A 16,336-nucleotide genomic window follows, 5' to 3' on the forward strand; every position below is an offset into this window, starting at 1 on the left:
CACAGTCCATCCAAAGGTAAGTGTTTGGTGTCGCTGGATGCCTCCTGATCGAGGCATTCCAGCGACACCATTTAAGTTTAGGAGGCGATCGTTGATCGCCTCCTAAACGCTTTTAAAACAGGCGTCCGCCGCCATACAAAGTATGGCGGATGTTGATGCCCTGGGGAGGGGCCAGAGATGGCCCCTTTGTGCCGATCATGGCGTTGCTGAATGCCTCGAGGTCGAGGCATTACAGCAACGCCGTTTCGGTGCAAAAAGCGAAAATAGTTCCCTTTCTGCACCTGTTTAAAGACGCGCCGGTCCTGGCACGTCAATTGTCGTTATCGACTTGATTTTCGGTGACGTGCCCGGACCGGCAATTGTCATCAAGGGGTTAATGATGACATCGGTCTCCTATGCATCATTCGACCAGGCGGTTGAGTTGGTCAGAAGGGCCGGGCCTAATGCCCTTATGGCTAAGGCTGATGTTGAGGCTGCTTTTCGTTTGTTGCTGATTCATCTGAGGTGTCATCATTTGTTAGGTTGTTCTTTTGATGGGGAATATTTTGTTGATTTGTGTCTGCCAATGGTGGCGGGGTGGAGAGGCAAGTTTGGAGAGTTTTGAATGGGGGTTTTCGTGGAAAAAGTTAATGAATGGTTGTTGGTTGTTATTTTTTTTTGTAGGTTTCGAGCTGGTCTGTGGCTCAGAACCTGGGGGTGTAGGGGTATCTGGGTATACCCCTATTTAGGAGTTGGAAATGTAAATTATTGGCACTTTATTGTTATGTTTTTGGTCACTGTTAATTTATTGTTTGGGTCATTGTCATGGTGTGGGTGGTGTCGGGCTATTTGTATTTTATTGTTTTTGTATGACAATGATTTTTGTTCAATGTTTTCAAGCTGTGGACGTATAAATAATTTCCCACTACATTTCTGGTGTCTGTGTTTTATTTGGGGATGGGTATTCTGGTGGGGTTTTTTACCGGGGGCCCACATTTCGACTATGCGCCTGTCATTGAAAAAACAATATATAGTTTATATGGGTACACTATTCACAGGAAAAGAGAATCATCGCTAAACCGACATACCCCAAAAATGGCAAAATTGCTCTGGGCTTTGATGTACCAAAAACCCCTGGGATTGAAGGGGTCAATACTGACACAAGACACAAGACGGGATCACTGAACACCGTGAAAACGCAAATGCACACAGTGAAAGAAAGGAAAAAAAGAAAAAATGTGACAGTGCTGATACAAATGTGAGAACAAATAGAGCATGTGCAAAACCCACATAAAAGAGATAGTGACAGAGATTAAAAGGTGTAACTGAAAAAATAAGTGCTTGAAAGCACATATATATATATATATATATATATATATATATATACACTCACACACACATATATGCAACACTTTGGGCCTGACATCCATCATAGTGTGTACATCCTGGCTGGCGCCTACAGGAGATCCTGGCCTCTGCATAGTGGAGAGTTAGGGGTTAATATGACCGTTTGGCAGTGCCTCCACCTAGCAATTACTCTAGGAAATTAGAGTGTAGTGTACTAGGACACATATATAACTCAAACACAAAGAATGTAATGTTGTCAAACAGATGAACTCATGTATTAGTTTAGATAAGGAACCAAGAACATTTCAATAACATCAACAGGTATACAGCAAACAAAATATAGCTAAATCAAGCCCAGTCCAAATCACCTGCCTCCCCAAATAATTAGGAATCCAACCTTGTATAGTTATCAGTCCCCTGGGGTAACATTGGTGCACACAGATGTTGGGGCCCTTGATGGAGGTAATACTTCTCTTGAAATGGGTAGTGATGGTCTCAATGCCTGTAACTAATCCTGAGTACCTTCCTCTGATATCTGTATCTGGTGCAGTCTGGCAGCTTTAGCTTCTTATTCTATAGATGTAGGCCTTCTGCTGTATACTGGATTCAGTAATCCAACTGGAACCACATGGCAAGCTCACTGCAGCACATCTGCCTTCAGACACCTGGCATCCTGACACAGGAATCAACCAGCTCCTTAGCAGAGACTTGTGGGATCCTCCGCAGCAGAGAAGGTCCAGAGATCTCTTGGGGTGCTTTTCTGCAGAGACCAAGTCACCCCTCCTTTTCCCCAGCTCAGCCACCTCTAGTCTCTCTCTCTCTACACTCCCCAGGCAGCCTGGGGAAAGGGCCCCACTTCCTATTGGCCCCAAGTCATGCCCAGTGCTCCAGTGATCACTCTCTGCTTAGGAAGTCTGTATCTATGGTAACTGGAGGTATATAGATACCAGGGTTACATTTATATAGATACAAATAAATAATAATTATAAAAAATAAAAATGAATAATAAATAGATAATAAATAATCAATAATATATGGTGATAATAAATAAATATAAATATATATAGTAGACCATCACAAGATGTGATAATGCAGAAAAATATTTAAGACACTTAAAGTGACAAGTGCAATCATTACGTTAAGTATGGGATGCCAACATGGGCCAATACGTGACGGATAAAGTGTAAAAAAAGGGGGGGAAACAACATGTTAAAGTGACATGTGCATAAGCGCCCCTCAGTGGGCCTTAAGTCCAGATGAGGGACAACGCAAACATAAAAGTATAAATAATAATACCCAAATGAGAAACATAGGTATGAGTGATTGCCAGGATAGAAAGTGTCGACACATATGAGTGCATGTGCAAAATAGTGATGTCCGGATCATGAACGAATCGTTCATTTGATCCGATTCTTTTTAGTGATCCGGATGAATCGGTTCAGTAGATCTGGATCACTGTAAGATTCGGATCCCTGTAAGATCCGAATCTTTGAACGACTCCCTGCCTTAATTGACGTCACTCGAGTAGGCAGACAGGAGTGTTCATTGACTAATGAAAGGGGCGGAGCCAATCGTTAGTGTGCCTGCACGGAGGGACTGGGTAACTCCTGTGAGTCACACAGAGTGATCCGAAGAGTCGAAATGATCCGATTCACTTTAATGATCCGAACTTCCCATCACTAGTGCAAAACACTCCAAAACTGGAGGATAAGTTAATGTATATATAAAAAAAAAAAAAAAAAAAAAAAAGGGGGAGTGCCCAAAAAATGGCACACCAAAAATAAAAATAAATAAAAATGGATGCTGAACAGACATGATAAAAGTGATAATACAAAATGGACTTGGCACCAGACATCAATAAGAGATAGCACACAAACATACAATATAATAAAGGCCGGAGGTTCTGCACAGTTAGTCGATGAGATGTATCAACAGTGATTCTGGAGGCAGCAAATACGTGAGGATGATGGTGGAAATGAGAATAGGCTGCAAAGAATGAATTAACAGAAATTTAAAAGATTAAAAAGACATAAAAAACTAAACATAAATAAAGTAAATTAAAAAGTGAGAAACCAGACGGTTAGACACTCAGCATAGACCAAAAAAAAGGACTAGAGTATAATTATGAAAAATATATGTACGCATATCAAAAACACGCATATACATATTGTCAAACGAACAGTATACTGAAATGACAACAATTCAACCAACATAACGCCTCAAATAAAAGGAGCATAACTGAGGTGCTCGTTTAGGCCCAATGGGTGCATAGTCTTCAATTTGTATATCCATTGGGCCAACAACTTTTTCCAATTACCACCTCTATGACTTGGGAAGATTCTATCGATGCCTCTCACCTTCAAACCTGTGGGATCGCATGCATGATGGCTCTTAAAGTGTCGTGGGGTGGTTGTTAACGAAATCTGTTGCTAAGTTCCTGGGCACGCTGTTCAAACATCTCTATGGTAGAACAGATCTGGCGAATCCGTAAAAATTGACCCGTGGAGGCGTCAGTTTGGACTACAAACCTCCTAGAGTAGTCAGGGGCTGCTAGTACTGGAGCATTGGCTAATATTTCCTTTAACTTTTGGAATGCCTGAGCACAAGCCGGAGACCAGATGACAATACGGGGTAAAGCCTTCTTAGTCAGGTCCGTCAAGGGTTTGGCAATACTGCTGTATGATGGCACAAATTTCCGGTAGTAACCAGCAGTGCCTAAGAAAGCCAAGACTTGTTTTTTGGTAGTCGGGGTGGGCCAGTCTACAATAGCAGCAACCTTTTGGGGGTCAGGTCTGAGATGTCCTCTTCCTACTTTATGACCCAGGTAGTTCACTTCTGCCATCCCTATCTGACATTTATCAGGACGTATAGTGAGTCCTGCAGCTTGTATTCGGTCTAGTACATCCCCAAGGTGGTGTAGGTGTTCATCCCAGTTACGGCTATAGATGGCAATGTCATCGAGGTAAGCACAGGCATAACTCTGCGCTCCATCGAGCAAGCGATCCACAAGCCGTTGAAATGTGGCTGGGGCATTCTTCATCCCAAATGGCATAACCTTAAACTGGTATAGGCCAAATGGGGTGATGAAGGCCGACTTTCTCTGGTCCTCTTCCGCTAGAGGAATTTGCCAATAGCCCCGGCTGAGATCCAGGTTGGTCAGATACTGGGCTCCTGCTAATTTGTCTAAAAGGTCGTCTACCCGGGGCATGGGGTAAGCGTCAGTAACAGAGATGTCATTGAGTCGACGGTAGTCAACACAGAAGCGAGTGGTCCCATCCTTTTTAGGGACTAACACTACCGGCGATGCCCAGGGACTATCAGAGTGCTCAATGACACCCAGAGCAAGCATCTCTGCTATTTCTTTCTCTAAGTGGTGTCGCACTGCCTCGGGCACTCTATAAGGAGGCTGACGCAGAGGACGATGTCCTGCTGTGTCAACCCCATGCTGTGCTAGGTGCGTGCGGCCTGGGAGGGAAGTAAACATAGCGCTCCTAATCTCAAGTACCTGTCGGACCTGTCTGGCGGCCTTTTCTCCTAATTGGGAATTTAGGTTAACCTGGTCAAGAGAGATTGCCTTACGAGTCTCTTCAAGTAGATCAGGGAGAGACTTATTCTCTTGTTCCCCCTGAGGGGCGATACAGATGGCTGTCACTGTCTCAGGACGTTCCACATAAAACTTTAGCATATTGATGTGAAAGGTGCGTTGACCGCCCTCTGGGGGGTCTCGCATTGCTACATATGTGGTATTGTTAAGTCGCTCACTGATGGTCCAAGGTCCACACCACTTAGCTTGCAATTTGTTCTGGGGGTTAGGCACCAGAGCTAAAACTTTCTGTCCCACTTGAAACTCACGGTATCTAGCTGTACGATCATACCAGACCTTCTGACGTGTCTGAGCAGCTCGTAAATTACCATATTTGCTCGATTATAAGACGACCCCGATTATAAGACGACCCCCCAAAATCAAAATATTAATTTAGGAAAAAAACAAAAAGCCTGAATATAAGACTACCCTATAGGGAAAAAGTTTTACCAGTAAATATTAATGTAAATTATTTTCATGTTTAATAAAAGCTATGATTGAGAAAAATATATTTTTAAAATTTCCTTTTATTTGCCAACCTGCCCCCCCCAGTTATGCCACTCTGCCCCCAGAAATGCTTTATACCCCCCTATTTGCCACTCTGCCCCATGATATGCCTTATACCCCTGTATGCCACTCTGGCATATAGGGGGTTAAAAGGCATATCATGGGGCTGAGTGGCATATAGGGGGGTATAAAGCATTTCTGGAGGTATATAGGCATATCATGGGGCTGAGTGGCATATAGGGGGTTAAAATGCATTTCTGGAGGTCCAGAAATGCATTTTAACCCCCTATATGCCACTCAGCCCCATGATATGCCTTTTAACCCAGCATGTACTGGCTGCCTTGGCTTGATAGGAGTGTGATTGCTGTTAGCAGTTTGATATATATATATATATCAAACTGCTAACAGCAATCACACTCCTATCAAGCCAAGGCAGCCAGTACATGCTGGAACCTGGGGATGATAGCAGTGGGATTACAGCCTCCATATGCCATGCTACAACCCCCACCCCCCTTACACATCCATGCTATCACACACACACTCACACTCATTCACAAACATTTAAATACTCATCCATTCCCTTAATCACACATACTTCACACATACTCAAAAACCCTCCCCCACCCCCTCACCTGAACTGCAGATCTCCCACTCGCAGACTTCTGCAGGGGACCGGCTGTAGCAACTTCTCTGGCCCCGCCCTCAGAGGAGGGAGGGGGGAGATAGAGTTCTGTGAGGACGCTGCAAGCTTCCTGCCCTGCTTCTAACAGAAGAGACGCTGCTCGCGACCGGTAAGCAGCATGGCGCCAGCGTTTTTTTGGGGTCTGATTAGAAGACGACCCCGATTATAAGACGAGGGGTATTTTTCAGAGCATTTGCTCTGGAAAAAACCTCGTCTTATAATCGAGCAAATACGGTATCATGGGCAAAACGGGCTAGCGTCACTAATTTTTCCCGCAGTTCTAGAACATAGGGAAGGATAGCATTTTCTTCCGAGAGTGATTTTTCTTCCCAGCACTCCCGGAGTAGGTCTAATGGTCCCCGTACTTTATGCCCATATAGTAGTTCAAAGGGGGAGAATCCTGTTGATTCCTGTGGCACCTCCCGATAAGCAAAGAGGAGGTGCGGCAGATATCTCTCCCAGTCTGGCTCAGTGTCCACGAACGCCCCAATCATGCTTTTTAATATGCCATTAAAGCGCTCACAGAGACCATTGGTCTGGGGGTGGTAGGGGCGGTCCAAATGGCTCGGACCCCACACAACTGCCAAATTTGTTGTAGGAGGTCCGAGACAAACTGAGCACCACAGTCCGAGAGGATCTCCCCTGGGAAACCTACACGGGTAAAAATAACAATAAGGGCTTCAGCTACCCTCTTAGCAGTGATGGAAGATAACGCCACTGCTTCAGGGTAGCGGGTAGCATAATCAACCACTGTAAGAATATATTGTTTCCCTGATCGGCTGGGTTTGGCTAATGGACCAATAATGTCTACAGCGACCCGCCAGAAGGGCTCCTGAATGATGGGTAAGGGATGTAAAGGCATTCAGGAGTGATCTCCACTTTTACCAACCCGCTGACAGGTATCACAGGATTACGCACGTCTCCTGTGACACCGGGCCAAAAAAAAGCCTTCAACAAGCGTTTAGTAGACCGTTTCACCCCCAAATGACCCGCCAGCGGAATCTCATGGGCGACTCTAAGAAGTGTCTCCCGGTAGGGTCGAGGTACCACTAGTTGTTTTTTCTCTAACCAGGGTTGTGCAGGGTTTGGGTTCTCTATTATACGATACAACAGTCCGTCCTCCCATTGCACTCGACTCATGCTCTTCCCCCTGCCCCCTGAATCTGCTTGGGACTGGAGAGTCGACAAGGATGGGTCCCTTGCTACCTGTGTCTTAAAGTCAGCAGGGTGGGGCCACTTTAAAGGTGAACAGTCAAGGTCAGGAAAGTCAGAAGGCAGCGTACTCACTGTAGAAGGGTCTCCGGCTGGTTCAGATACAGCTAGGTTGCCGTTTCTTCTGGTCTGGCTGCGAGTTACAGCAGTTATTTCTTCCTGCGGCCGGTATTGGCTAACCAACATTCCCAGATCATTTCTCAATAATACATCCGCAGGTAATCCATCCATTACTCCAACTACAACAGTCCCTTGTCCTGTCCCCCAATTCAGGTGAATCTTGGCAGTGGGGAGGGTATGGTAAGCACCCCCGGCTGTGCGGATAGTAACCTCCTGAGGTAACAGGTTATTTGGAGGTAGACATTTAGGTTTGACCAAGGTGATAGTGGCCCCAGAGTCTCTCAATCCTGTGAAGGGTCGCCCGCCCACAGTAACAGCCTGCATATGTCTGTCTAGACTTGAGTTACTAGGTAGATGGGTAGTGTAGGCCTCATAGACAGTCTCAGTCACAGGAGAAAATTTGCAATATGGTTCGCCTTGGACAAATCCCACAACAGCAGACCTCGGACATTGAGCTTGGACATGTCCAAATCCATTGCATCTGTAGCATTGTTTTCCGGAGGAGGACTGCCGAGGAGTAAAGGATGTGGTTCGGGTGGGAAAAGATGGTGTGTTCTCTGTCTTAGGTCTGGTGTTGCCAGCTGGCGCTCTGGCCCAAGGCTGTCTGGTCAGTGGCTCTGTTAGTGGGTTATGATGGCGAACCTGCATATCAATATCTCGATTTGCCACATACTCGTCTGCCAGCTGGGCAGCATCACTGAGGGTAAGAGGTTTCCTATCCCTTACCCAGTTCCGAATGTCCTCGTGGCAGTGCCAAAAGCATTGCTCCATTAACATCAGCTGTTTTAGTTTATCAAAGTCCTGGATATCTGCCATTAGGAGCCACTGCTCATAGGACCTGTTTATGCGACTGGCCCATTCACTATGGGTTTCTGAATCTTTCAGTCTATCATTTCGGAATTGCCGTCGATACGTATTGGCGTTTAAGGCATATCGGTCCAAAATAGCTCTTTTTACTGTTGCATAATGGAGGGCCCCCTCACCTTGTAGAGCCAGAAAGGCAGCTCTAGCAAGACCCGTAAGGTTACCTTGCAGCAGGGGAACCCAATCAGCCTCTCTGATCCGATAGACCTGGCACTGCTTTTCGAAGCCCTGTAGAAAGGCGTCAATATCCTCTTTAGTTTCATCAAAGGGTAGGAAGGATTGCCGAGTCACCCTTAAATCAATTTGTAATCCATGGGAGTCAGACTCCCCTTGTGTACGCTGGCTGCAGCTCTGCTGCTCCTCTCGAAGTTCCAAACGAATTTTATCCCGCAGTGCCAACTTTTCCTCCAAGGTGACAGGCCTATCATAGAGAGCAAGAACCTCCCTCATCCGGAGATCAAACTCTGTCTGTGGGGTAGCCATGTTGTGTTGTTCCCCATCCATGTTGTGCAGGGTTTGGATTAATGCTGCTTTTCGCTGCTGGCCAGGATCACCTCCTCGGGCAGTCACTAGTTCACGAAGAGTGGGAACAGTCAGCAGTTCATAGTCCATTGGTATTAGTGCTGACATAACTGTATCCTGTTTATACTTTATTCCACTGTATACACCAGTCCTGTTCCTGATCAGCCAGTTTTCATCAATATCAGTGGCAAAGATGTCATAAAGGAGGCTGTTTGGGGACAATACACAAGGGTGTGAGGGCATTAATTTACAAGGGAGTGCTGGCTGGGGCATCACATAGATCAATACTAAAGGGGGGCTGTCTGGTGGGTTAAATATACAATGCAGAGCTGGCTGGGGGCAATACACAAGGATGTGGGGGACAATGATGAATTAATTCACAAGGGGGCCTTGATGGAAGTATCACATAAATCAATAATAAGTTGATAAGTTGATAATCTTGTATGGCCCGTGAATGATGTTATAATCATACATGCCTCACTACCATTTATCGCCTCTGCGAAGAACCATGTCTGATCTTCACTGTTATTATTATTATATTTATTTGTACCCTTTTTGAATGTGGCTGCAGCTCCGGCCTTCAAAGAGACAATCCTGTAACTTGGCTGGGGCTCTTAATCAGCCAGCACAGCCCTGTCTGCCCAGACGGCACCCGCACTACAGGGAGGATAACATAGGTGGGGGAAACCCATTGTATCCCTTAATCCCCTCACCTGATACATCCCCTGTATACTGATGGGATGTGTGATGGGATGTAGCTGATGGGATTGGGGGTTGGGTTCGGTGCTCATTGAATTGAGATTGTATATAAGTTCTGTGTGTTTGTAATAAAGAGAGTTCTGTTTTAACCTCAAAGCATGAAGTCTGTCTCATGATTGAGTGAAATGGTAGAGAGTGACTGCTTTCTTCGGACAGCCACAGCATGTCCGCTTACTGGGAGAGGGAAGGAGCTGACGGGTGGATGTGTCCAGTCTGGGGCAGAGGTCAATCTGTCACAGCCTCCTAAACTCTTTTAAATCAGGCGTCCATCGCCACATTTTATATGGTGGACGTTAAGGTCCAGGGGAGGGGCAACACTGGGGGCCCTGTCACAGATCTCAGTGTTGCTTAATGCCTTCACATCTAGGCATTAAAGCAGCATCACTTGGGAGAAGAAATTGAACATAGATCGCTTTTAACACATGACATGGCAGGCACGTCAATAGTCGCCAATGTGGTAGTTTTCTGTGATGTGCGCAAATACCAGGGTGATTGTGTCTACCAGTTTATATATTCTTTGGATCTCGAACATGCAGTGAGATGTGGGGTTGCTTTGCCGCACTATAATAATATTTTTGTGGCAGAGAGAAACACCGTTATATTAGTGTTAACTACCAGTATATACAATTATCCTTACACACGCCTGTCACACCAACTTGTGCAGTACGTACATGGACTTGCTACCCGGTAGAGATGGTATGGCCAATTTCAATATGAGAGAGGTTAATTTGATTGTATAGGCATGTGGTGCCAAAGGTCTTTTAAGATAAATTTGTCTTTTGAAGCTCGGACTCCAACCAGGGCCCTCTACAAGATGTGAAATCTTACAGTGGAGATGCCACTATGTCTACTTGATCCACCATATGCCTGTATCCCCTCATAGATACTGGATTCTTTGATATGCTAAGTGACCACTAGCAGTCAGGAAAACCATTTCATATCCAGGTCATATTCAACACATACATCAATAATAACCCATATATTCATAATCATACCTCCTTTTGTGCATATCTAGAACGGGGAAAGCACACCCTACAAAAAGAATACAAATATGTCGGCGCAACTTTAGCTGTTTGGAAGACATTGTGAAGTCTGTGATATTCAGTCATAAGTAGCAAGTGTGACATATCTATGGACTTCATAATTAACAAGAAATTCCTAAATACAAGAATCATTGCTGTGGCGAGCATGGGAGGGACGATAAAATGAAAATAAGTTATTTTGACTGATATGTTTCCACAACACAAGGGGAGGTCACTTATGGTTCATATAGGTACACCTTCCCTCCACTTATACCACCTCTGGGCCGGCTTGGAAACTCAAGATGAACTGGAAAAGGTATAAAGTTAATGATAGGAAATTGGTCAGTGTGCTTACTAGGGGCCAAGATCTAATTTTGAGTAAGTCGCCATCTTTCCTTGCCGGAGCCCTACGGAGAGAAAAACTGTTATTTTACCATTCAAGTGAGTAGTTAGGTTTTCTGTAATTTCTCCTTTCTATTTTTTCTGTTTGGTGTAAATAATCTGTTTATCATCTTTTTTGTATGCACTATGACTATTTTCCTGTTCATAATAAATATTCCTTTATTAAGTTCTGCCTTTGTCTGGTAAAGACTCATGTTACCTGATGAGACCATTTTATTGGTAATTTGAAATCACCTAATTATTGTGTTAAAATATATTGTGTGGGTTTGTAGTTTAATTCCAAGGCACCCCATTTATAAATTGTCTTGTGGTGGCAGCGTTATATTAGTTATATCATTATAGTTAATTGCGGGTGGTATTAAGGGTGGATATTTTTATGACTATTTCCAGTCTAGGGCCCTTTTACCACCAGAACCATGTCACACGCACGCTTGGAGTAGAGTGCATTCGTTACAACGTCTTCTATTTATCTTTTTATAAACACTAAATAATGAACAAAATAAATACTGATATATAGACTGATTTTTCAGTCTATATTGAGGAATCCTGGGATCACTATTAAATATCGAAGTATCTTTCCAAAATGTTCATAATCAACTAGCCTTTCAATATTTGAGTAGTAATTGAGTGGATAGGAATGGATAGTGAGGTACTAGAGATTATAAACAATACTTATATTTGCAATTATATGTGGTAAAAAATATTTTTCCTTTGTTCCTGGTTTTTCTTTCTCCTCCTCCCCAATTAAATATTTCCTGTGTATTTTTTTCTAACTTTAATTTGCATGAACAACTGCTGCCTAACTATACAACATTGTCAGTTTGATGTTTTATGTTCAGTTTGAACATTATAAAGTATTAAACAACTTTAATTTCATTTATTTTGAGAAAAAAAACCAAAACATATATGACTTTACTGAACCTGTGCAGACATTGTTAGAACTATATTAGCATATTTTGTCAGTAAAAACCAGTAATAAACAGTTTTTACAGTTATAACATGTGGGTCGAATGGCTCTCATATGCCATTTAAAATGCATAGTGAAAAGTGTGATGAACATTCAATACAATTGTTACTTTAATGGTGCAAAGATAATTAATGCAGTTGATAATGAATTAGAAGAAAAATCTATAATTTGTTTGTCATCTGTTACCATTCATCTGACTACAATATAGTAGTCAAATGATCCTACTGTTCCCTACTGCCAAACTGAACAAAGATTGTTTTTTGTTATGCTTCTGGTGAGATGTTTGTCACTGTGTGTCTTGCACAGTAATACACAGCAGTGTCCTCAGTTTTCAGACTCGTCATTTGTAAATATACTGTGTTCTTATTGTTGTCTCTGGAGATTGTGAATCTTCCTTTTACTGAATCTTCATAGTATTTGCTGCTCCCATCATAGTTTATAGCAGATACCCACTGTAACCCTTCTCCAGATGCCTGTCTAACCCAGTGCATCCAATAACTACTGAATGTGAATCCTGAGCCTGTACAGGACAGAGTGTGAGAGGCTCCAGGCTTTATCAGCACTGGGTCTGACTGAACAAGCTGGACATCACCGTGAATTCCTGAAAGACATAATTTGAATGACAGTTTTATTATTGTAATTATTATACTCTCTTATAATATTATTTTAGAGATTTGTATTCCATTAACAGCTATAATTTCCTTATGTGTTATAGTCAAATGAAATAAACTGCAGTATCTTACCTGATAGACATGTAATTGATATTAACAGCCACACAAATATCCTCATATTAGTTGCTGAGTTGCTATGAGGTCTGAAAATTTAGTTAAGAACAATTGTAGCTCAGGAAACAGTTCCCCTGCTTTATCTATCTGGAGGTGGAAGACATTTTACATACAGAACAAATTTGGTTACTTTATTTGCATAATTTTGAAGACCTACTTATAAATAAATGTTTATTATGGCATTTTTGTATGTTTGTTTAATGGTGTTAAACTAAAACACATTCCTTGCAACATATAACATATAATTAGATAAAGGAAAGGCCGGATATGTAGGTAGTTGGAAATTTTCCCTGGGCTGTTAGAACTCTAATAGGAGGTGTAGGGCATCATTATAGTACCTTTTGAATAAATGTGTGTGAGACAGGCTAGATATCACTTGACCCTTGCACTGCCCATACCCAGAAGCAGGCCCGGACTGGCCATCGGGCACACCGGGCATTTGCCCGGTGGGCCGGGCCGGGACAGGGCCGAGGCCGGATTGACTTAGGGGCTAATGGAGCTGCAGCTCCAGGCCCCTACCTTAAAATAGGCCCAGTCAGGACCGGACTGACTGGGCCTATGCGGCCGTCCTTAATGCAGGGCAAAAGGGGCACCTGCCCCTTAAGCCCGCAGCAACCGCGACCGGGCCCGCTACTTACCTGGCAGACACGCGCGAGCAGCGTCCCTTCCACGGCCAGGGGGACGCAGGAATCCAACGGAGCCATGTGACGTACGTCACGTACGTGACATGACCCTGCTGTGCGTCTGCTTCCCCTGTGCAGATCCGCGGAAGTCTGCGAGCGGCGCGTACATCAGCAGTCCAGGTAAGGGGGTGAGGGAGGCTGTATGAAGTATGTGAGATTGAATGAAAGACAGAATTAATGAGTATCTGTGAAGGAGTGAGTGAATGAATGTTTGTGAATGAGTATATGTAAATGAGTATCCGAATGAGAAAATTTATGAGTATCAATGTATGAATGAATATCTGAAAGAGTGAATGATTATCTGTGAATTAGTGAATAAATATTTGTGAATGAATATGTGTGTGTGATAGCATGTATGTGTAAGAGGGGGCAAAGATGCCACAGGCAGGCTGTTTTGGTGGCAAAGATGCCACAGGCAGGCTGTTTTGGTGGCAAAGTTGCCACAGGCAGGCTGTTTTGGTGGCAAAGTTGCCACAGGCAGGCTGTTTTGGTGGCAAAGTTGCCACAGGCAGGCTGTTTTGGTGGCAAAGTTGCCACAGGCAGGCTGTTTTGGTGGCAAAGATGCCAGAGGCAGGCTGTTTTGGTGGCAAAGTTGCCACAGGCAGGCTATTTTGGTGGCAAAGTTGCCACAGGCAGGCTGTTTTGGTGGCAAAGTTGCCACAGGCAGGCTGTTTTGGTGGCAAAGATGCCACAGACAGGCTGAGTGAAACCGTCCGTGGAAACCCTCCGGATGCGGGTGTCAGTGTGAAAGAGCCTGTCCTGTTGTGTGTGTGTGTTTGGGTGTCGGGGTGGCAGAGCCTGTCCTGGTGTGTGTCGGTGTGGCAGAGCCTGTCCTGGTGTGTGTTTGTGTTTGGGTGTCGGTGTGACAGAGCCTGTCCTGGTGTGTGTGTTTGGGTGTCGGTGTGGCAGAGCCTGTCCTGGTGTGTGTTTGGGTGTTGGTGTGGCAGAGCCTGTCCTGGTGTGTGTGTGGGTGTTGGTGTGACAGAGCCTGTCCTGGTGTGTGTTTCTGTATAGGTGTTGGTGTGGCAGAGCCTGTCCTGGTGTGTGTGGGTGTTGGTGTGACAGAGCCTGTCCTGGTGTGTGTGTGTTTGGGTGTCGGTGTGACAGAGCCTGTCCTGGTGTGTGTGTCTGGGTGTCAGTGTAGCAGTGCCTGTCCTGATGTGTGTGTCTGGGTGTCAGTGTGGCAGAGCCTGTCCTGATGTGTGTGTTCGGGTGTCGGTGTGGCAGAGCCTGTCCTAGTGTGTGTGTGTTTGGGTGTTGGTGTGGCAGAGCCTGTCCTGGTGTGTGTACGAACACAGAAAAGAACCCCAGCACTCCAATCAGCTTCCAATCCTTAGGTTACTTTATTCAAAGAAAGCAAAACAAAAAAGCAACGTTTTGGCCAAACAGGGCCTTTGTCAAGCTCAAAAGGCCCTGTTTGGCCGAAACGTTGCTATTTTTGTTATGCTTTCTGTTTTTGTTTTGCCCTTTTTCCTGCTAGCTCCCAGCTTCCTGGGAGTTGAGTGCTGAACCATTTCTACTTTCTTTAACTGTCCTGGTGTGTGTGTGTTTGGATGTCAGTGTGGCAGAGCCTGTCCTCGTGTGTGTTTGGGTGTCGGCGTGGCAGAGCCTGTCCTGGTGTGTGTGCTGGTTATCTGTGTCCTTAATTTACAGTAGGAACTATTTCATTTTTACTTATCCAGAGATAAAATGCCCTCCTGAATTTGTAGTGACTTCAGGGGACAAAACATTCAAGGCCCTGAAATCATTTAGTGGAAAAGATAAGGTATTGTGTTATTTACTCTATAATATTTATTTCAAGGATTAGTCGCACTAAATTGTGGCTTCAGGCTTCCCATGTTGAATGACCAATTATTATGTATATGCATGTACATATATGTTTTTTCATAAAAAATGGGCTGCTCAGTCTGAAATGCCCGGGCCTATTTTTTGTCCCAGTCCGGGCCTGCCCAGAAGGTTCCCCATTTCCCAAACCCGAAATAAAAGTCAGACACCAGCAGGATTGGATTTAGAAAAGGCCGAGACATTTATTTAACAAATGTCTCGACATAACTTTATTTAACATTAATTATTTAAAATAATAACTTAATAACTTATGTATAAATACTATACAGTCTTCTGTACATCTGTGTACAAACAATCAGCTGAGGGTTCCCAACCTAAACGCAGACAAAGGCACACTACCCCTTCCGCCAGATACCAGCAATTGTCCAAACGACCGTGGGTCGGATAGGGGAACTCCCACTTTAAGTTTTTGCTTAATCCTGTACAGGGAGGGCATTAACTAAGTATTTAACAAATGTCATTTTATTAATTTGGAGGGAAAAAACACATGTAACTTTACTGAACCTGTGTAGATGTCACGAACCGGGGGAGCAGGTATGATAGGAGCCCAGGTGCAGGGGATACGAGGGGCTCTGTCTGTACCCCACGATGCATGATGGCTTGGGGTTTGTACAGACAGGCGCAGGAAATAACTCAAAGACAGAAGATGCAGATTAAGAGTTGTATTGCATATGATAGTACAATATATATACAAAGAAAGTCACTTGGCTGGAAGCCCTCTGGTTGGGGCACACACGGCAGGAAGCCCTCTGGTTGGGGCACACACGGCAGGAAGCCCTCTGGTTGGGGCACACACGGCAGGAAGCCCTCGGGTTGGAACACACGGCAGGAAGCCCTCGGGGTGGGGCACACACGGCAGGAAGCCCTCGGGGTGGGGCACACACGGCAGGAAGCCCTCGGGATGGGGCACACACGGCAGGAAGCCCTCGGGATGGGGCACACACGGCAGGAAGCCCTCGGGATGGGGCACACACGGCAGGAAGCCCTCGGGGTGGGGCACACACGGCAGGAAGCCCTCTTCCAGGGCACACGGCACGGCTAGAAGCCCTCTTGCAGG

At 44.7% G+C, this 16,336-nt stretch overlaps 1 protein-coding gene across 1 annotated transcript in view; it reads right to left on the bottom strand.

Moving 5' to 3' along the window:
* The window catches only part of LOC128504467 (uncharacterized), a 145,850-nt gene that overhangs the window by 101,586 nt on the left and 27,928 nt on the right, over window positions 1-16,336 (bottom strand). The gene's annotated exons all lie outside the window — the stretch shown is intronic.

The sequence above is a fragment of the Spea bombifrons genome, chromosome 1 (genome assembly GCF_027358695.1).
Source record: "Spea bombifrons isolate aSpeBom1 chromosome 1, aSpeBom1.2.pri, whole genome shotgun sequence".
In the NCBI taxonomy this organism is placed as follows: domain Eukaryota; kingdom Metazoa; phylum Chordata; class Amphibia; order Anura; family Pelobatidae; genus Spea; species Spea bombifrons.